We start from the raw sequence: 22,121 nt of genomic DNA, 5'->3' as shown, positions 1-22,121 counted from the left end.
CAGGCCAAGGCCGAGCAGAGGAGCATTGCATTGTGGTCCCTATTTAAAAAAAAAAAATCAAGAAGTGAAAAAGAAGAAACGGGGGCGCATGCCTTGCACATCTGCCCCGCACATCTGGCACTGCCAGCTCTGCCCCGCACCACTGGCAGAGGCCTGACATCCCTGGACCTTGGGGTCAAGCTGCACCATGTCCTCGGGCTGTAGCATCAACCAGGTGGCCAGCTGGCCAAGAGTAACCAGAGTGGCCCCGGGCCCCCTGAGCACCACCCGGAGAACTCCCCCCACCCAGGTAAGAAAGCAGAGAGCAAGAGCAGAAGCCCTGCAGCGGGCTGGGCCCCGGGCACTGGGTCAGCCAGGCGGGGCGGAGCTGCTGGGGGTCCCTGTGCTGACCCAAGGTGTCCCTGGGACCCCATCACAGGCCGAGGCTGGAGGGTGAGTCCTGCCCCACCCCGCCCTTTGAGCGGGGTGCTCCAGGAGAGACGGACCCCTCGGCCCGCCCTGCCCTCAGCTCCCACGGCCAGCAGGTGGGACCCACAGAACTCTCTGGGGAAGGCACGTGGGGGGGGGGCACAAGCAGGCCCTCTGGACTCTTTCCCTGTGTGAGGAAAGGAGAGCGACATACTCATTCCCACAGCTGCCTGAGGGGAGGGGCCTCCCAGTCAGGGGCTCTTCCAGAAACTTCTGCCACTCTGATAATTCACTGTGCTGAGAGGACACTCTCCATGAACAGGGCCTGGGGGCCGCTTCCCTCTCATGTGCACTTTCAGAGTCACACTCACGTACCGTCACCTCACGGGGCAACGCACATACACTCATGCCCTCAGACTTCCATACCCGCATGCGTTGTTCAGAGACACACACACACACACTCATACACTCACACTCATTCACATTCACACACTCTTACACACTCATTGATCAACTCATACACACTCACCCACGTACACACACTCATGCACTCACACTCATTCACATTCACACACTCTTACACACTCATTGCTCAACTCATATACACTCACCCATGTACACACTTATGCACTCACACTCATTCACATTCGCACTCTTACACTCATTGCTCAACTCATATACACTCACCCACGTACACACACTCATGCACTCACACTCGTTCACATTCACACACTCTTACACACTCATTGCTCAACTCATACACACTCACCCATGTACACACACTCATGCACTCACAGTCGTTCACATTCACACACTCTTATACACTCATTTAACTCATGAACTCATATACACTCATCCATATACACACACTCATACTCATACCCCCACACTCATTGTTCAACTCATACACTCACACACACACACACTCACACTCACACTCATTGTTCAACTCAAGACTCACATACGCTCACACACTCTCTCACACGCGTTTTCATTGTCCACGGGCGTGTGCTCACACACACTCATACACGCACACTCCCACACACACACACACTCACACACACACACACACTCACAGACACTCACTCGCTCACACACTGCAGGCTCGTGCTTGCGGCTGGGGCAGGGTCCCTGAGGTGCTGCGGGGTCTTCTGGGGACAGCAGCCTGCGTGCGTCCTTCCCGCTGCAGGCCTCTCTCTGATTTAAGGGCAGGTTTTATTCCCCGCTGCCCCGGGCTTCTCTCTCTGATTGTATTAAAGTCTCTGCAGTTCTCCCCTCATTAATGATTGGCATATTTTTACCTCTCACTAAAGGATCTTCAAGGCGACTCCCGGGGGGCCCCCTCTCAAATGAAACAATTTCATCCTGCTCCAGAAACGCATCGGAAAGGCTTTGGCAGGATCTTATCACCCTTTGAGAAAGCTAATCAGATTACTTCTACGCATTAGCTGCCACTGAGCGTCTCTCCAGCCAGCCCGGGCCTGGCGCCACTCTGGGGAGGCATGGAGCAAGCAGCCTGGCACCTGGGCAGCCCCCCACCCAGCCTCGGGGGCCGGGGGGCCTGGCCCAGTGTCTGTGTCTCTTGGGCGATGGCCCTGGTGGGCTCCCGGCCTCCTTCTGCCTGCCCTCCTGGGCAGCGGCAGCGTGGACGGGAGTCTGTGGTTCTCAGAGCAGGACAGGTCCCCGGCTCGCAAGGGAGCACACACAGGACCCCTCTCTGTGTCCCTCATGCCAACAGGCCTTTATTCTGGAGGGATGTCAGGGCCACACCTGGCCATGCTCAGGGCTTCCTCCTGGCTCTGTGCTCAGGGACCACTCCTGGTGGGCCCAGGGGACCGTGTGCAGCACCAGGGTTTAGTTGGGGGTCACCAGAGTGCAAGGCGAATGTGGGCCCACTGTGCTCTCGGTCCAGACCAGACTCAGGGCTGTTATTTGCTCGTCTGTTTGGGGGCCACACCCCCCTGTGCCCAGCGCTCACTCCCAGCTGTGCTTGGGGTGCCCTGGGGGATGCCGAGGATCAAACCCGGCTGGCCGTGTGCAAGGCCAGTGCCCCACCTGCTGTGCTCCTGCTCCAAACCCTGGATGGGGACGTTTGTTTTCAAGAGAACCGTATTTCAAAGAAACTACTACAGAGCCTTGCTGTCCACTGCGATCATGCTCTCCCGAGCATCTCCTACCTTAATAACAGCATCTCGGGGCTGAGGACCTCTGCTGCCCCGTCTCACGCACATCTTCCGCACCCCAGCAACAAGTCACTGTCATCCCGTTGCTCATCGATTTGTTCAAGCGGGCACCAGTAGCGTCTCTCACTGAGAGACTTATTGTTACTGTGTTTGGCATATCCAATACGCATGGGTAGCTTGCCAGGCTCTGCCTCGAGGGCTCAATACTCTCGGTAGCTTGCCGGGCTCTACAAGAGGGGTGGAGGAATCGAACTCGGGTCGGCCGCGTGAAAGGCGAATGCCCAACCGCTGTGCAACAAGTAGCGCAAATTTATTATTTATCTCTCTTAAAAATTCCGTGGGTTTTTTTTGGGGGGGGTCACATTCTGATGGTACTCAGGAGATCACTCCTCGCTCTGCACTCAGGAATTACTCCTGGCAGTTATCCAGGGACCGTATGGGGTGCTGGGATCAGATTCGGGTCAGCAATGGGAACGGCAAACATCCCCTTGCGGTATTATCACTCCCGCCCCCCCCCCATTTTAAAAATTATTCCCCTGGCCTTCTCTTCGCTCCGCCTACTACTTTCTCTCTCTTCCTTTCTCTTCTCTTCTCTTTTTTCTTCTTTCTCTCTCCACTCTCCTTTCTTCTCTCCCTCTCCCTCGCTCTCTCCCTCTCTCCCTAACACTCTTCTCTCTCTCCCTCTTTCTCTCCCTCTCTCTCTCCCTCTTTCTCTTCCTCTCCCTCTCTCTCCCCCTCCCTATCCCTCTTCTTCTCTCTCTCCCTCTTTCTCTCTCTCTCCCTCTGTTTCTCCCTCTCCCTCTCTCCCTCCCTCTTTCTCTCCCTCTCCCTCTCTCTCCCTCTCCCTCTCCCTCTGCCTCTCCCTCTCTCCCTCTTTCTCTCTCCCTCCCTTTTCCACTCTCCCTCTTCTTCTTCTCTCTCTCTCTCTTCCTCCTCCTCTCTCCCTCCCTCCCTCTGCCCCCTCTTTGTACGATGTGGGTCACACACAGTCGGGTGTGGCTCGCCCAGTCTCACCCTTGTGTCTCTGCAGTTAGAGTCTGGACTGGCTCCTGGCCCCAGGACCCCTGCAACCAGCAGACCCCGGGCTCCCGATGGGTTCCCCGGGTGGTGGGCTCAGGGCTTCGGCCCTGGCTGCCGCCACCAGTGCTGCCCCTCCAACAGCCTTGTCAGCTACGTGGGTGGCCGGGTATTCCCAGGGCTGGTTCCCTGGCCCCCCACCCAGGGCCTTTGTCTCCCTCCCCTCTAACGCAGGGTGACCAGAGCACCTCCCGCCTCTGTGGTGGGGGTGGAATGAGGCCACTCATATGCAGTGGCCCTGAGCAGTCTCTGTTCCCACCCTCCCTGCTGCCCCCTGCAGGCACAGCCCTGCTCCCTGCCCACCCAGCTTCAGGCTGCTTGAGAAAGTGGTGGACACTGTGTACACACAGCACCCAGAAATGAGCCGGGACCCCGGACAAGGTGGCTTGTCAGCCCACGAGCTTCTCCGAGGCAGCCCCAGCCTGCGACTCTTCCCGGGACGGCCAAAGGACACATTGATGGGGTTGCAGTGTGTCTCCTGGGGCCCCCTGTATCTCTCCCTCTGGCCGCTGGCAGGAGAGGTGGAGGGGCGAGGCCGGAGAGGCCAGCGGGGGCCGTTCCTGCCTCTTATCCGTCAGGACTCTGATTAGCGCCTGGGAGACCGTGCAGGAGCAGCAGCCTTTATCACGGCCCGCGTATCTCTAATTACCGAGCACTGACAGATAACGACTGGGGGCATGGGGGCAGGACGGGGGTGCCCGGGAGGCAGGAGAAGGACAGCGGGCACCAGAGGGGCCACCCACCAAGGAGCCCGCCCCCTCCTCTCGACCACGGGGAGGGGGGGGAGGGGGGCGGGGCTGCGCGTGGCTGGGTAGGGTAGGGGGGAGCCTGTGTCAGACCTTCCCCGTCCGTGGCTCTGGCTGTGCTCCTAACACCAGATTTGTCCCTCTGGTGGCATTTCGTGTTCGCTCAGGGCCAGCTGCCTCGGTGGTAAGCAGGGCCAGGGGCCAGGCAGCCAGCCGCGGCTGACACGGCCTTAGACAAGCAGCTCTGCTTCTCAGGGCTCAGGGCTCGATGATGCCTGCTCGGAGAAGTGCGGGCCCCACCACAAAAGGAGCCTGGCCACCGCCTCCTGGGTGCCCACCGAGAGCTTTCTTTCAGGAAGAGGAGCGGATCAGAGCGGCACTTCTCAACCGGGTGGGGGCGGGGCTCTGGGTCCTCAGAAATCCCAAGGGGGGCCACAGATGAGAATCGCGTCAGTGGTCGGCCACTCAGTTGCCGGGGTCTGCGTTGAGGGGTGCGGGGAGGAAATGAGGAAGAGGGAAGAGATGGAGACTAGTCGTTGACCACGGCAGGAAAAGGGGCAGGAAACACGGGTCTAGAATCCCCCAGTGGGGGTGAAACCAGGGTCAAGGGCACCGGGCCTTCTGCGTGATGCCTGGGTGTCGCAGCAGACACCCAGCCTTGTGCAAACCCAGACTCACCCGTCTTCAGGTGGGCAGTGAACATTCTACTGGGAGTGGGGGTGGGAGGTAAGAGCCAATGTGTTCCGGAGAGCCCCCCCCCGCCCCGTCCACCGCGGGGCACGCCCCGCCCCCCTGGCCCCATGGCCTGGCTCAGCCTGGACTTGAGCCGGGGCCACCCTGGGGTGGAGCTCAGAATGTCTTGGACACAAGAGTCAGGGTGCTACCAGCTGGAGCGCAGGCTCCTGCCACCCTCCCAGGCTCCCAGGACGTGGGCGCTGCCTGAACCCTCTATTTGGGGGTCCTCCCTTGACTAGGCTCGAGGGGGTCTGTCGCTGATCATACTCCCAGCCCTGTCCCCTCCCTGGAGAGGGAGGAGACTGGGACTGAAGGTTTGATTCAGCCTGGCACAAGGCCCACACAAGTCCCATCCCCAGCATCCCAGCTGGTCGGTCCTCCAAGCACTGCCAGGGGTAATTTCTTTTTTTTTTTCCTTTTCAGGTCACACCCAGCAATGTTCAGGGGTCACTCCTGGCTCTGCACTCAGGAATCACCCCTGGCGGTGCTCAGGGGCGGTGCTGGAATTTGAACCCGGGTCAGCCGCGTGCAAGGCAAACGCCCTACCTGCTATGCTATCACTCCAGCACCAACCAGGGGTAATTTCTGAGCGCGGAGCGAGGAGTAATCCCTGAAAGTTCTTTGGGTGTGCCTTCCCCTTCCCCAAAAAAAACAAACCAAAAAAGAAAGTTTGAACTCTTAGGGTGGGCCACACTGGAAAGCCTTCACACTTTCCAAAGTTGCCTCACTGGGGCCGGAGAGAGAGTACAATGGGCAGGGCGCTTTCTTGCCTTGCCTGTAGCCAACCCAGCTTCCATCCCTGGCATCCCCTAGGGTCCCCTGTGCCCTGAGCAAGCGGAGTGGGTTGTGACACAAAACAAGACAAAAAGTCACTTCCTTAACAAAAGACCTGTGTTGCCCTCCCCATTTGGGACATTCCCAGGGGGTAGGAGCTCTGGTCCAGAGGGCGCATAAGGTGGGGTACCCGGCGTGCGGCTGAACTGGGTTCCACCCTCTGTGGTCACCCAAGCCCCTCCAGGACTGACCTCCGAGCACGGCCTGGTGCGGTTCCAAAACAACAGGAACATATATGGATAAAGACAAAATACAAAATAAAGGTGAAGGCCGATGGACAAGTATTTAAGCCGCCCAACCACGGGGCTTCTGGCCCCGTCTGCTCCTTCCCACCAGGCCCAGCTCCCTGAAAGCCCCCCCCCCCTACTGGGCTGCTGTGTGAAGGGGGGTGGGGTGCGGGGAAGCAGGTGTGCGGGGGAGGGGCTGGGGTGCAGCTGTGCCATCAGGAAAGGCCTCCAGCTGCACCCCAGAGGAGGCAATAGCGTTCCGCAGTGCGGAGGGTGGGGGGGAGTGTCGGCAGAAGGGATCCCGAGTGTCCCCCGGCCCCCAACCCGCACTGTCCAAGGAAGCATCCCGTCCACCACCTTCGTGGGCAGGCCAGCACTCCTGCGGCCTCTCTGGGCACGGGACCGGTCTGGCAGGGAGGGAGGGAGGGAGCGGGGAGGATCTCTTAGATTCTGCCGCCACCTGGCCCGGCTGGCTCCCCCACCCCCACCCCACCCCCACCCCCTCCGAGGGTCTTGGGCGCTGCAGCCGGGACCGGGCTGAGCCCACCCAGGGGCGGGCGGCCGGCTGGGTCTGAGGCGCTGCCCGGGATCAAGCAGATGCCCGTAATTGGACTGTTGTTCTTTCATTTTGCCACGTCGTCGCGTGCGGATTATAGACACCACATGCTATAGATTTCCTGTCAGAGCTCATGAATCAAGCGCCGCGTCTTATTTACTGCTGGAGCCGCGCGCGCACTCGGGCTCGCGCGGCGCTGGGGGCGGCGGGGGGCTGCAGGGCTGGCGGCGGGGAGGTGGCGCCGGACTTGGCTGGGTGCTGGGTGCTGGGTGCGTGCGGGGCTCCAAGGCGGAGCGCCCCAAGGCGGAGCCCCCCGCCCCGCCCCCATCCCCCCTCGGGGCGCTGCTGACCGTGCGCCCCTGCGAGCCCCCAGGACCAAGAGTGGTCACTATTCTGTCATTATTGCTGCCAGTGCTGGGAGCTGAACCCGGGGCCTCCCTCACACATGCTCCCTGGCCGCTGAGCTCAGCCGCATGAAGGACCTAGTTCAGCACCTTTCCGCAGAGGGGCGGGGCCCCAGGGCCGTTTCTATGGAGACGATGGCCACGCCCTCACGGGGGCAGCCCTCAACTGACCATCAGCTCACTCGCTGCCCACCTCAGCCCACCCTGACACTCTTTGCGGGGAGGGTCACTCCACTTGTGCCTAAAGAATAGCCTGGTCCAGCTCAGAGGGGTTAAAAAAGAAAAGGTTCCAAAGGGGTACAGCCAGGAAGTGCCCAGGAAATACAGGCGGGTCCGCACTGCTGACCCACCCTCGGGTCCAGGGGCTCTCCACCAGGCCCACTTGGAGGCTGAGCACTCAGAAGGTGCCCTTTGGCCCATGGACATGCCCCGGCCCTGATGCCCACCCCCAGCGCCCTCCCTGACCCGCCTGGGCCTTTATCCCCGGAGCAGCTGAGCCCTGAGCAACTCTTCCGGCTGCACCTGATCGGTTCCGGCCTTTTCCCGGGGCCTCTGTGCTGCCTGCGGTGCCAGACCCACCGGACAGTGAGCTCTGGGGCGGAGTGGGGCGTCCTGTGCCCCCATCCCCCCCACCCCGGCCGTCCCCACCAGCTCCACAAGGAACTTGTCTGCGGGCGCTTGACGGAAAGTTCCTGACTGTTTCCCGGGACTTACCCAGCACCCTGCCTAGTAGGCGCTCCCCACGGGGGTGGGGGGGCACCAGCCCAGGGAGACCCCGGTCCAGAGGCCAAGTCTGGCTCCCAGCCCAGGCCCAGCCCTGGTGGGTGATCTGGCCTGGGTGGGGTGGGGTGGACCCTCAGGTGGACCCCCAGAGGCTCAGAGACTGGACTCAGGAGACGTAGGACTTGGCCCCTGCACACACTTGTCCTCTCTGTCACCTCCGAGGGTTCTGCAATGACGCCCTCCGCCCTCCCCCACCCCCCCCCCCGCCCCGGCTCTTCCCAGCAGCCCGGGAGGGAGGGAAGCTGGGTGGTCTCCCTCCTCATCCACGTCTGGGCCAGCCTGCAGAATCCTTTGGGATGAGGCTCCTCCTTTCCTTAGATTCTGTTCACAACCTTCCCCCATCGTCCCACCTTTCCTGCGCCCTCGGTCCAGGGAGATGGACGGTGTGGCGGGGGGGCAGCAAGCTGGGAAGGGCCTCCGGACAAGGTGGCAAGGCCTCTCAAAGGCTCCTGATTGACAGCTCTCGGGCAGGTGAAGGGGAGTTCAGCTCTCTGGCTGGAATATCCCAGCAGTCTGAGTCAGGTGGGTGGTGAGAAAGAAAGAAAGAAAGTTGTTAAAAGGGAAAGAGAGAGAGTGAATGTTCTAAAGGGCAGGGCTTGGTTGTTTTCTCACGACTGGGTCCTTAGGATGTACAAGAATAGGAAGAAGGGAGGGGAGGGAGGAAGGGAGGGAGGAAGGAAGGAAGGAAGGAAGGAAGGAAGGAAGGAAGGAAGGAAGGAAGGAAGGAAGGAAGGAAGAGAGGGAGGGAGGAAAGGAGGAAGGAAGGGAAAAAGGAGGAAGGGAAAAAAGAAGGAAGATGAAAGGAGGGAGGGAGGGAGGGAGGGAGGAAGGAGGGAGAAAGGAAAAGGAAAAGGAAGGAAGGAAGGAAAGGAGGGAGGGATGGAGGGAGGAAGGAAGGAAGGAAGGGAGGGAGGAAGGAAGGGAGGAAGGAAGGGAAAAAGGAGGAAGGGAAGAAAGAAGGAAAATGAAAGGAGGAAGGGAGGGAGGAAGGAAGGAAGAAGGGGGAAGAAGGGAGGAAGGAAAAGGAAAGGGAAGGAAGGAAGGAAGAAGGGGGAAGGAGGGAGGAAGGAAAAGGAAAGGGAAGGAAGGAAAGGAGGGAGGGATGGAGGAAGGAAGGAAGGAAGGAAGGAAGGAAGGAAGGAAGGAAGGAAGGAAGGAAGAAGAGGGAAGGAGGGAGGTAGGAAAAGGAAAGGAAAGAAGGAAGGAAGGAAGGAAGGAAGGAAGGAAGGAAGGAAGGAAGGAAGGAAGGAAGGAAGGAAGGAAGGAAGGAAGAAGGGGGAAGGAGGGAGGAAGGAAAAGGAAAGGAAAGAAGGAAGGAAAGGAGGAAGGAAGGAAGGAAGGAAGGAAGGAAGGAAGGAAGGAAGGAAGGAAGGAAGGAAGGAAGGAAGGAAGGAAGGGAGGGAGGAAGGAAGGGAGGGAGGGAGGGAGGGAGGAAGCCAGGCAAAGGCAGGCTTGGAGAGAGCTGTGCTGTTCTCCACGGATCCTTCTCACTCTAATCCGCAGGCGTCTGTCCATGATGGGTCCATGCTCTCTTGTAGAACCCAGGGGTGTGTGCGCGCTGCCCCCCACCCTCTCACTGCTACCAGCCAGTTGCTCCTATTTCTGATATACCCCCCCATGATCAGTCTGAGACCCGAGAGGGCATTCAGAGAGACGTGGCCCCTTCCTCGCTCAGAAGCTGGCCTGATGGGCCAGAGGGGACCCCGACCTTTCCCATCAGCGGACCCTTCCTCTGGCCAGCCCGGCTGCGGGGAGGCGGGCCCTGTGCCACCCTCTATGGGCAGTGGAGGACCAGGACGGGCCCTGGGGAGATCTGCATGCCCAGAGAATTTCAGCCAGCTGGGGAAGGGGGTTGAGAAACACTCGCCAGGGGCCAGGTGATTCAGAGTGCGAGTTCCAGGGGGCACTTAGGTCCCCGGGATGGTGGAAGCCACACGTCCTTGACCTCACGCTGAAGGTGGGGAGGTGCCACCATTGCCAGTCGGGCACTGGCATTTGCAGAGCCCGCGGGATCCGCATTTCTGGCCCCAGCGCCAGGGCGCTCCTGGGGCAGGCAAGGGACAGCTGCCTCGAGGCACGTCAGGGGGTGACTCAAAGGGGCGGATGGCCTCTGCCTGCCACTCTGGCAGCCACCTGGACACAGCAAGAGCGGCTGTTCTGCTGCTGTCTCTCCCTGTCCCCTCCCAGTGCCGGGAACCATCGGGCGTGTGTGATGCAGAGTTCTGGCAACACCGAATGAGGCTGGCAGAGCCCAGCTGGCAGGCGAGGGACAGGACCCAGCACACCTGCCTGCCCCCTGCCCCGCCTTCCTGGCTGCGAGGGCTGGCTTGGAGGGACAGGTGGGGGACAGCGACACAGAGCCTGCACCAAAGAGGGCTGTGGCCCCAGGCCTGGGTGTCTCGCCCCAGCTTGTGGGGGGAAGTTATTCAGTTTCCTCAGAGACACTCCCGCGGCAGCCCAGCACACAAGTGACCCAGGCTGCAGGCTCTGGGGTGCAGATCTGGGGAGTCATGGGGCCGACAAGAAGGGGGGGCCCTTCTCTCTTGTGTGTGTCTGTCTGTGTGTTTATATGCACCTATCTCCATGTGTGTATTGTGTGAATGTGCGTGTGCATATGTGAGCGTGTGTCCACAAGGGTGAATGGGTGTGCATTGTGGATTTGTGTGCATGCGATGCATGTGTGTATCTGGGCCTGTGTACATGTGTGCACTGTTAATGTGTGTGTGTGCGCATTTTTGAATGCACGTGTGTTTCTTCTCCTTAAAGGACCCTCTTGGATGAATCTGGAGCCCATCTGACTGAGGTGGGCTGACCCGACTGTGTTTATTTCCTGTGAAGACACAGCCACAGACCCAGGAACGGGGGGGGGGGGGGTGGATAACGCGGAGAGGCAGGGGTGGGTATCCCGGAGGAAGATATTATCAACTCTGCGGGTGAAATCCAGGGTTTTCACTGCCCTCTTCTTCCCTCATGGAGAACAGCACCCAATAGGGTCGATGGGGATGGATGGATGGATGGATGGATGGATGGATGGATGGATGGATGGGTGGGTGGATGGACAGGTGGATGTCAGGGCTCCGAGGCTGAGTTGGGTTTTAGCTCTGGGAACCACAGAAGGTCTCACTCTCCCGGACAGCGTTTTCCTCCTCTGTAAAAAGGCGCCAGCAAACACTTCCCACGCTCTTGGGGCCACCACCTGAGCTCCCTCGCACCTCTACTGGGCGGGGCCTGTGGTTTCAAGTTGGCACAGCACAGCAGGAGGATGCCAGGAACTGCACGGAGGTGCCCCCGCATCTGCGTCTCAGGGCGAAGGCTTGGGCTGCCCTCGCCTGGGTCCAGCCTCAGAGGGAACAGGGGACCAGTCGCTAGGGGAGCTTCTGAGAGCCCCTGGTAAGAGCACAGGCTCTGGGGTTAGTCCCTGGCGGTGCCAAGGGTCCCGGCTTTAGCCCTTGTCACTGGGGAATCTGGGTCAATTTCCCACCGTGCAAAGTGGTCAATAAGGGCACCTACCCGGGGGCGAGCACGGGGACCCCGAGGTTTGCCTGCCTCCTAGGGACCAGTGTCACGTGGCTAAGTCCCCTGCGCTGCATCTGTGGAACCTCGAACCGCGATTTGGGGGTGGCGGTGGGGGGGTAGACCGTGGGGGGGACTTCCCCAGGGTTCAAAGGTTGGCCCTCGCCCGCTGTGCGCTGCTGCCCGGCGCTGCGCGCGTTCGCTGCGCACTCCGAGGCCCCGCGCGCCCTCTGGTGGCGCCCGGCGGGCCGCTCAGAGCGCCCCGCGCCTCCCTCCCTCCCGCCTGGCACCCGCGCGTGTCGTCCCAGGCTCTGATTGATCTAGGTTTCCTCCCCACACGTCTGTAGGAAAAGCTTCCCCTTCTCCCCGTCTTCTTCTCTCTCGGAGAGACCCGGGGACGAGCTGAGAATCCACGTCCGTGCAGAGGGCGCCCCGGGTGATGACGCTGGGTGCCTGGCCCTGCCCTTAGGGTCTGGAGAAGAGGGCAAAGCCATGATGCTGGCGTGGTCCTTCCCGTCGCCTCTGAGTGAGGCTGGGCTTTCTCGCTTGGTACTCATACACCTCGCCTCCAAATCCCTCCCCCCCCCCGCCCCCAACCCCTAGGACCAGGAGCCACGCCCCAGCCCTGCCTCTTGTCCTGGACTGCCCTCTCCCCCTCTGTCTCTCAGGCCTCAAGACTTCGTCCACCTTGGGTCGGGAGCGATAGATAGATAGTACAGCAGGTAGAATGCTTGTCTTGCATGGCACCGACCCGGGTTCGATTCCTGGCATTCCCCCTGAGCATCTTCGGGTGTTGCCAAGAAACAAATAAAAAGATCCCAAAGGCCTGGGCGTGGCTTGCTGCGTGCGTGCCGCGGGGTACCCCAGCGGCCTGGGCCTCAGCCCTGCACACCCCGGCAGCATCCGAGGACACTGAGTCAGGCCCACAGTGGGGGTCTGGATCCTGGCGGTTGGGTCCACACTACCCGCTGCCTCCCAGCTGGGCTCTGTGATCCATGGACGTGGATTCTCAGCCCAGGACTGACCCTGCTTGGCACACTCAGGGGCAGGGGCAGACTCCCGGGGTCTCCGGGGACCACCCGCTAGCCCCGTTTGCTGTTTGGTCCGACGTGCCAGGATCAGTAGCAGAGCAGCCACCTTTACGTAACGAGCTGCATGGTGCAAAAGTTCCCATTGCAGAGTTGCAAGCACCGAGGCCTCCTCACTGAGAGATTCGGTTCCACAGAGTGACCCTAGCCAGACGGGCTTGGATGGCCCCTGCCATCAGGCAAGCTGCTGTGGTGCACAGGAGTATCCCGTGGAGCTCGGAGTCTGGAGCCCCAGCCGGGCGCTGGGGGAGTTAAGCAGGAAGGGGAGACAGTGCCGGTGGCTTGGGGTGCTCTCCGGAGGCAGTCGGGGGCCCTGGTGCAGCGAAGGCACCTGCTAAGGGCCCCGCACCCTCCTCCCTCAGGGACCCTGGTGCATCCTGCCCTCTGGCCCTCACTGACAGTCAACCATCCACCCTCCTCTCAGCCCCCCTCTGCCCCTTCCCAGTACTCTGCCCCAGTGCTCCCGGGAGCTATGGTGCTGAACACACAGGCTGAGTTCTTCTTAGGTCACACTACCTTCAGGCCAGGTCACTCTGCTTCTCCAGAGATGATGGACCTTTTTTTTTTTTAATTATTTTTTAATGAATCCCCATGAGATACAGTAACAGACTTACAAACTTTTGTGATTACGTTTGAGTCATACAATGATCGAGCACTTAATTGTGGAATATAAAGTAACAGATTGGGAGACTAACACCCAAGGATAGTAGAGATAAGGGCCAGGAGGATTGCTCCACGGCTTGGAAGCCGGCCTCACATGCTGGGGGAGAAGGCAGCTGGGATAGAGAAGGGACCACTAAGTGAAGGATGCTTGGAGGGCTCGCTCAGGAAGGGAGATGCATGCTGAAAGTAAACTGTGGACCAAACGTGATGGCCACTTACGACCTGTATTGCAAACCATAACACCCAAAAGGAGAGGGAGTAAAAGGGAATGTGCCTGCCGCAGAGGCGGGGGGGCGGGGGTAGGGGGCATGAGGTGGGGGTGGCAGGGATACTGGGAACATTGATGTTTGATCATTGCATGATGAACTCTTGTTAAGGGGTCAGAGAAATAGAACAGCACGGTAGGCACTTGCCTTTCACGTGGCCAACCCAGGTTCTATCCCGCAAACAGATTCCCGAGCACTGTCAGGAGTGATCCCTGAGCACAGAGCCAGGGATAAGCTCTAAGCACTGCCGAATATTGCCCCACAAAAAACAGAAAATGCAGCAGCTGCATTGGGAGAGGGAGCAAAGAGAGAACATGTGTAGGCAGGCAACCCTGACTTGATCCCTGGCACCACATGGTCCCCCAGCCCCCCGCCCCCGTCCCCCACCTGGTACACAGCCAGGAGAAACCCCCAGGGGATGAACCCCCGGGAGACGGCTCCACGGGCAGAAGCACATGCACTGCCCTCAGTTCTAGCCCTGGGCACGGCACCCCCTGCCCCCTCTGACCCAAGCTGAACCACATGGCTGGACCCTCGTGCCGAACCTTCAACTCACACTGCCCAGCCAAGCACCCCCAGACCACCCCCCTTTGGGCCGTCAGACACCCCAGAGGGCCCCCCAACCCCCAACCCCAAAAGGCTTAGATTTCCTTTTTTCTTTTTCTTTTTTTTTTTCGCTTTTTTGGTCACACCCGGAGATGCACAGGGGTTGCTCCTGGCTCTGCACTCAGGAATTACTCCTGGCGGTGCTCAGGAGACCATATGGGATGCTGGGAATCGAGCCCGGGTTGGCCACATGCAAGGTAAATGCCCTACCCGCTGTGCTATCGCTCCAGCCCCAAGGCTTAGGTCTCCTGGCCTATCCGCTTGACCCATGTGGCCAGGGCAACGCCAGCACTGCAGGCTGCCTTAGCTGAGCCTCGGTTTCCCCACACACATGCCTTTCATGCAGCTGACCCGGGTTCGATTCCCAGCATCCCATATGGTCCCCTGAGCACCGCCAGGAGTAATTCCTGAGTGCAGAGCCAGGAGTAACCCCTGAGCATCACCGGGTGTGACCCAAAAAGAAAAAAAAAGACCTATGGGGAGGTGGGGGACCTCAGCCTTAGCAATCTCACCTCTGAGAGAGGTTCCAAGGAAAAATTCCAAGATAAAAGCAGGTAGCTTGAGAGGCTTGTAGCAGGGAGGGAAATGTAGACATGGACCTGTTAGACTGGGGTGGGGGGGGGCAGGGAGGGGTTGTTTCAAGGGCGAGCAGGAAGCCGGATGCAGGTAGATCTGGCACGCGGTGTACAGCAGCAGGGAAGGAGCAAAGAATCAAAGAATTATTTCCGGTTCCAGTGGAAACTTCACTTCTTTAAAGTATTTTTCCTGGTTTGAAATATTCCTGGACTAGAGCGATAGCACAGCGGTTGGGCTTTTGCCTTTCACTCAGCCGACCCGAGTTCGATTCCTCCGCCCCTCTCGGAGAGCCTGGCAAGCTACTGAGAGTATGGAGCCCGCACGGCAGAGCCTGGCAAGCTACCCATGCATATTGGATATGCCAAAAACAGTAACAATAAGTCTCTCAATGAGAGACATCACTGGTGCCCGCCCGAACAAATCAATGAGCAACCGGATGACGGTGACAGTGGCAGTGAAATATTCCTGCAATGAAAGAAAATTAAAATGTGTGAAAGGGGTTGTAGGGGTGAGTAGGGCTGGGGCGGGAGCTTGGGGGCTGCCAGCTGGGTATAGAGACGTCAAGTGTGTTTCGTGAGGGCTTGGGGACTGTCCACTCGGCACAGGGTCCCTCAGTTTGTCTGTGATGCCAACGACCAGTGGAAATGGGAGCAAAGGAGGGAGCTTTAAGACCAGAAAGGGGGATGGGCTGAGGTGCCAGGGAAGCAGCGGGCACTCAGACCACAGCCAGGATGGGGTTCTCGCCCTTGTCAAACGTGAATGGTGACTCAGTTGGCAATTTGGCTGCCTGGTCCTCCTGTTCGGGGGATGGAACCGAAGGCCTCAGCATGCAAGGCGAGTGCTGTACCGCTGAGCCCCTTGGGGGTCCTCTCGTGGATCTTTAAGCTTCTTTCTCTGTGTTTGTTTGAAGACCAGGTTGCAAGACTTAAGAACTTTTCATTATTTCCGAAACCTCTAAATTAGTGGCTTTCAGGCCCAAGTTAGCGGTTGTACATCCAGATCTTCTGCGTGACTTGAAAACTTGTCGAAACGCACACACACACACACACACACACACACACACACACACACACACACACACACACAGAGCAGCTGGTGTGTGGTGAACTGGGCAGAGATGCTGTGTTTCTAACCAGGCTGCTGTCTGTCTGTTGGATATCCATGGGCCTAATCGAGGAGCCCCTGGGACTCCCGCATGGGGGTGGGGGAGGCCTTGCTGGTCAGTGTCCAGGCAGAGTCTTCCTTCATCGAAGCCCCGGCTAGGGTCCATCCTGAGGATTACTTTGCATCCCAGAGGAGGTGTGTCACACAGCCGTTGTCTGTGGAGGCCCAGGGTCTAATCCACCGCGTGATCCCCTGAGCTTCTCCCGGAGCAATCCCTGAGCACCAAATCCAGAGTACCCCCCCAAAAAAAACACTGCCAGCTGTGGCCCCCAAACCAGAGAGAGAGAGAGAGAGCGAATAAGACAGACAGAGAGAGAGAGGTGTGTGTGTGTGTGTGTGTGTGTGTGATGCACTCACTTCCGGGGGCATTCTGGGCAGCGCTGGTTTCATTTTCCGAGAGGAAAGAGGATTTCCAAAGAGAGGGGCCCCTCCAGGGCTGCAGGGCGGGCAGCCTGTGGCGGGACTCGGGTCCCACGGAGAAGGCCACCATGAAACGCCACATTTGGATTGCAGTGAAGACTCAAAGCTGACCCACCACTGCCCCTCGGCAATCCCAGAGGCTCTGCCCAGACCCTGACACCACCTGAGAGTCTGCAGCCCCTGGGTGGGCTTCACAGCAGAGAGCGCATGGGGCTGGGGAAGTGGGCAGGAAGCGCTCTGAGAAATCACAGATGGGGCTGGAGAGATTGCACAGTGGGGAGGGCGTTTGCCTCGAGTGCAGCAGACCTGGGTTCCATCCCCGACCTCCCATATGGCCCCTGAGCACCGACAGGACTAATTACTAAGTGTAAAGCCAGGAGTGACCCCTGAGCATCTCCTGGTGTGACCCAAAAACTGAGAGAGGGGGAAAGAGAGAGGGGTGGGGAGCACGTGACTAGGACACAGGGAGGGCCAGAGAGAATGAGAGCAGCCATGGCCAGGGCCCCTGGTGGGACCCACTGAGAGGGCTGGGGGCATCAGGGATGCTGGGCAAGTTACAGGAGGAAGACAACTAGGAGAGACAGATTCCTCCCCCTGGAGCTTCGGCCAGAACCTCTGCCTGGGGGTGCACAGGGCAGAGCCTGTGTCTGCCAACCACCTTTGTGCCAAGCAGGCACTACGCTATGTGCTTGGTAGGAACCACAGTGCAGCTTGAGCCCTGGGACATGCTCCCGTCACTGCGCTGAAGGGACGTTGTGAGGGACGTCACTCACAACACACGGGCAGTGTGCAAGCACAAATGGCTGAAATAGGGAGTTTCTGCTGGGAGACACGAAAGGGAAGATCACCCACAGCTCCCGCCACTGGCCATCCACTGGGCCAGGGCTCTTTCTGGACCTCTGTCCCACCATAGCTTCAGCTCAAGGCCGATGGTTATGTACTTGGCATGTAACCACCCCTTAGTGTCTGATTGTTGGGTTTTTTTTATTTTATTTTATTTTATTTTATTTTTTTGCTTTTTGGGTCACACCCAGCGATGCTCAGTGGTTACTCCTGGCTTTGCACTCAGGAATTACTCCTGGCGGTGCTTGGGGGACCATATGGGATGCCGGGGATCAAACCCGGGTTGGCCATATGCACGGCAAACGCCTTACCCGCTGTGCTATCGCTCCGGCCCCAGTGTCTGATTGGTTTATGCCTAATGCTAATGATAAAAAAAAAAAAAAGCAACCCATCAGCTCACCTCCATAAGGACCAGGCAGATCACGTCTTAAAGGCACCACTCGGATGGTATTTATAGAGGTGACTGCTTGCTTTACTTCCACTCCTAGAGGTAGGATCTTGGTTCTCCTCTGACACTTGTGCTCAAGAAAACTTAATCTCTTGGGGCCGGAGCGATAGCACAGCGGGTAGGGCGTTTGCCTTGCACGCGGCCGACCCGGGTTCGATTCCCGGCATCCCATATGGTCCCCCAAGCACCGCCAGGAGTAATTCCTGAGTGCAGAGCCAGGAGTAACCCCTGAGCATCGCTGGGTGTGACTCAAAAAGCAAAAAAAAAAAAAAAAAGAAAACTTAATCTCTTAAGTGAATATAAGTGTTGTCATTAAATACCCTTCAAGGGCTGGGAGATAGGGCACTTCCTAGCACACATGCCTGATCTAGGTTTGATTCCTGGGACCCCATAGGGTGCTCTGAGCATCCCCAGGAGTCATTCCTGAGCGTAGAGCCAGAAATAACCCTCAGTACCAGCCCCTTCTGCCGCTCCCCCCTCAAAAAAAAAAATATAAATACTCTTCATTACTAGTGGGTGCTAAATGAGAAAGGGCACTTGACGCAAACATTCTCAGCCACTGATTTCATACCCGATTTGAAATGAACTTGTCTGTCTGTCGTGGCACTGGTCGGGAGCTACAGCACAATGAGGGTTGGGTCCGGGCTCGCCGACTGCGGGCCCAGCTACCTCTACGTGGCTGACATCGTGCAGAGGGTACGAGACTGTGCTGAAAGCTGTATTGGCAGGCTGCTATCTCCGCACCCCGGCCCGCTCACCCTGGGGCCACCAAAGAGAACGTCATTCTCCACACAGGTCTGATTTACGGAGCTGGTGCTTCCTGTTCCAGCGCTTTGCTCGTTGGTTGGTTGATTGATTCAATACTGTTTGGAGAACATGGATTTTAGAGATAGCAGGTTGATTACCAAAACGTGCCCCCAGAGGATGAAGAGAATCTATAGAGGTGAATCACGGACTCCCCGGGGGCTGGGGGTAAAGGACCCCGAGTGGAATCCACTAATCCACAACCAGAACAGCTACTTGCCACGTTGCATAATGAAACCCAATGTACAATTGGATCTCAGGGAAGAATCTGGAGGCTCTCCTTGGTTTTAAGTTTGAAAGTCGTTGCTTTAAATAAGGCACGTGTGGGGCAGGGAGATAGTACAGGAGGTAAGGCTCTGGCCTCACATTCAGCTGTGCCAGCCATGACCTGGTTCAAGCCTCAATACCACTCGTGGTCCCCTGAGTACCCCCAGGAATGATCTCTGAGCATAGAGACAGGAATAGCCCCAGATCACAGCTGGGTATGGCCTACCCACCCCCCAAAGCATTTATAATCTTATAGGTCACACACATTCCTGCTTGCAGAGAGTCTCTCTCCCTAGACCAGCCTATGGCACTCCTTGAGTTTTGTTTCTTTTGTTTGGGGGCGACATCAGTGATGTTCAAGAATTCCTCCATGTTTTGCACTCAGGAGTCACTCCTGGTGGTACTCAGGGGGTCAAACCCAGGTCAGCAGCTTGCAAGGCAAGAGCCCTACCCACTGTGCTAATGCTCTGGGCCTACGGCACTCACTGGAGACTTGTTAAAGAGCTGAGTGTGAAAGACCCTCTGCTAACCTCTAATTCTTCAACTGTGGGGTCACAACCCACATGAGGTTGCAAAGACGAAGTGTGAGGGTCATTAAAAAACAAAATCTCGGGGCTGGAGCGATAGCACAGCGGGTAGGGTGTTTGCCTTGCACGCGGAAACCCGGGTTCGAATCCCAGCATCCCACATGATCCCCCACCACCAGGAGTAATTCCTGAGTGCAGAGCCAGGAGTAACACCTGTGCATCGCTGGGTGTGAACCAAAATAACCCTCTGGCCAGAAGGATAGTACAGCAGGTAGGGCACTTGCTTTGCATAAAGCTGACCCGGGTTTGATTCCCGACCAGCCCATATGGTTTCTAGGGAATCACCAGATATGATTGAGCACAGAGCCAGGAGTAACCCTTCAGCACTTCTGGGTGAGGACCCCAAACAAAAATAAAACAAAATAAAATAAATTTTTTTTATGATTTGTCATCAGTAAATGTTTACTTTGTTTGGTCACTTGAGGGTTTTGTTTGTTTCTTTATTTGTTTTGGGGGTGTACTCAGTGATGCTCAGGGCCTACTCTTGCCCCTGTGCTCAGGGACCACTCCTGGCAGGGCTTGGGGGACCATATGTGGTGCTGGGGATAGAACCAGGGTCAGTTGCATGCAGAGTAAGTGCCCTCCCTCCTGTACAATTGCTCCAGCCCCATTATATGTTTGATTTTATACTCATTACACATTTCCTATATACTACACATAGTATACACACTATATACTGTACATATATATATATATATACACTAAAATTTATCAGGTGGGACTGGAATGATAGTACAGTGGGCAGATGGTTGCCTTGTGCACGGGTAACCTGGGTTCAATCCCTAGTACCCCCTAGTGTCCCCTGAGCACTGCCAGGAGTAATTTGTGAGTGCAGAGCCAGGAGTAACTCATGAGCAGTGTCAGGTGTGGTCTCCCAAAAAAACTTATCAGGCGTAAAGGAGTCACGAGTGGGAAGAGTTCAAGATGTACTGCTCTAATCCATCCTTTGATACTGGGACAAGAAGCAAATCTCATTCCTCGAAGGGCTGGGTAGATTGCCATCCAAAGAACAAAAGGAAATGCTCACTGGCTGATGTCAAAGAAAGAAACAGCACTGGGCATCTATTTGGGGCAGGGGAAGGTGGTTGGGGACCACATCCAGAAGTGCTCGGGCTCTGTGCTCAGGGGTCACCCTGGCAGTGCTTGGGAGACTGGGGGGTCCCCTGCATCTAAAGCAAGTGCCTTAGCCCCTGGACTGTCTCTACCTCCAGCCCCTACACACACACATGGTATCTCTGTGGTCTTTTAAACTGAAAGGGGAAGGAAGAAGGAAGGAAGGGAGATAAGAAGCCCTCCTTATTTTGTTAGGAAATTTATTCTGCCTTCAGAAAGGACCTCCTAATTTCTAGGGTGTGTTTGCAAAAAATCGCTGAAGCTTATCTAGCTAATTTGAGATTTGCTGCCCATTTGAACCTGCTCCAACCAAGCATATTGACCCTAATGGGGACATGGTGCTGCCTTTTCGTCACCTTCTCTTGCTTCTTCCAGCTGCCTGTCGCCTTCTCCAAGTCAGAGGAAGTTACAATTTGCCCCTTGGCATCATTGCATACAGTGAGCTGGTTCCTTTCCCTCAAAGTGATATTCCATCCCTCCTCTCTCCCTCTAGTGTGGGGACCCCACCTTGTGCTGCTTGGAAAGCGGCCCTCTCTGAAGAATGACCACAACGTACTGAACACGCTACGGGGAATGCAAGAGATCGGACAGCAGGTAAGGCACTTGCTTTGCACACAGTTGACACAGGTTTCATCCCCAAGCACCGCATATGGTCCTCCTGAACCGCCAGGAGTGATCCCTGAGCGCAAAGCCAGGAGTAAGCTCTGAGCATCACTGGATGTGACCCAAACATCAAAACAAAACAAAACAAATATAATCCTAGGAAATGAGGACCTCTCTCTCTCTCTCTCTCTCTCTCTCTCTCTCTCTCTCTCTCTCTCTCTCTCTCTCTCTCTCTCTCTCTCTCTCTGTGTGTGTGTGTGTGTGTGTGTGTGTGTGTGTGTGTGTGTGTTTCTTGGTGACTCATTGTGGACAGGAAGAGATAAAGAGTAACAATAATTAGGGCTAGGGATGTAGCTCAGTAGTGGAGACCTTGCCTTGCCTATGGGTTCATCCCTGACCCAAGGAGGGAGGAAGAGAGAGAGAGAGAGAGAGAGAGAGAGAGAGAGAGAGAGAGAGAGAGAGAGAGAGAGAACCAGGGATGGTGGTGCAGACCTTAACTATCAAACGTTTGGATGCTTCTGTAGACAGCCCAACAAAGCAGGAATAACACAGACTAATCATCATCTTCATTACTGAAATGTTATTGACCTAAGGCCTTCATTTAAAACAAACCATTCACAATGAAAAGCCCTGTGTGGAAAATAACCTGCAAACTACCAATATCACACGCTCAGATCTGCCTCCTTTGTCTGCACGAAACTTTTTAAGAAATTCCCAGTGTCCACTTAGACTCAGGAATGAGGGGTGCAAGGGGTCTGCCCCGGGAGCACTTAGCCTCTGCCTTCCTGTGTGGACTACATCATCCAAACACAGGAGCAGACAGTTCCGAGCAAAATCCCATCTTCAGTGAGCCAGAAGCCCTCGGCGCTTTTAGGACATTCTCTCAAAACATCGGTGCAGCAAAGTGTGTGAGTCTGTGGCTGACTTCATAAATTCTTCCTGGAATGTAACTTGCATTAAAACAAACAAACAAAAATGGTAATAAGGGGCTAGAGCAATAGTGCCGTGGGTAGGATGCTTGCCTTGCACACGGCCAACCCAGGTTCCATCCCTGGCATCCCAGGGGGTCCCCTGTGCCCTGCCTGGAGAGATCCCTGAGGGTAGAGCCAGAACAAAATCTAAACAAATGAAAAAAAAAAGCAGCCAGACTTTCATCACGTGTATTATATTTTTTGGGGGGAGGCGAACAGCCAGGAGGAGAGAAGGG

At 57.0% G+C, this 22,121-nt stretch overlaps 1 protein-coding gene across 2 annotated transcripts in view; it reads left to right on the top strand.

Moving 5' to 3' along the window:
• ESRRB (estrogen related receptor beta) overlaps nt 1–22,121 on the top strand; it is a 171,724-nt gene that overhangs the window by 27,853 nt on the left and 121,750 nt on the right. Inside the window, exon 2 of one of the 2 annotated variants that reach the window (XM_055131475.1) lies at nt 20,805–20,905. The exons of the other annotated variant lie outside the window; for it this stretch is intronic. The gene's annotated coding sequence lies outside the window, so the exon portion shown is untranslated. The remainder of the gene's footprint in view (nt 1–20,804; nt 20,906–22,121) is intronic. 2 annotated transcript variants of the gene reach the window in all.

Source organism: Sorex araneus, chromosome 3 (genome assembly GCF_027595985.1).
Source record: "Sorex araneus isolate mSorAra2 chromosome 3, mSorAra2.pri, whole genome shotgun sequence".
Classification (NCBI taxonomy): Eukaryota; Metazoa; Chordata; class Mammalia; order Eulipotyphla; family Soricidae; genus Sorex; species Sorex araneus.
The sequence above is the reverse complement of the archived record's forward strand: the minus strand, read 5'-3'. Positions and strand labels throughout refer to the sequence as shown.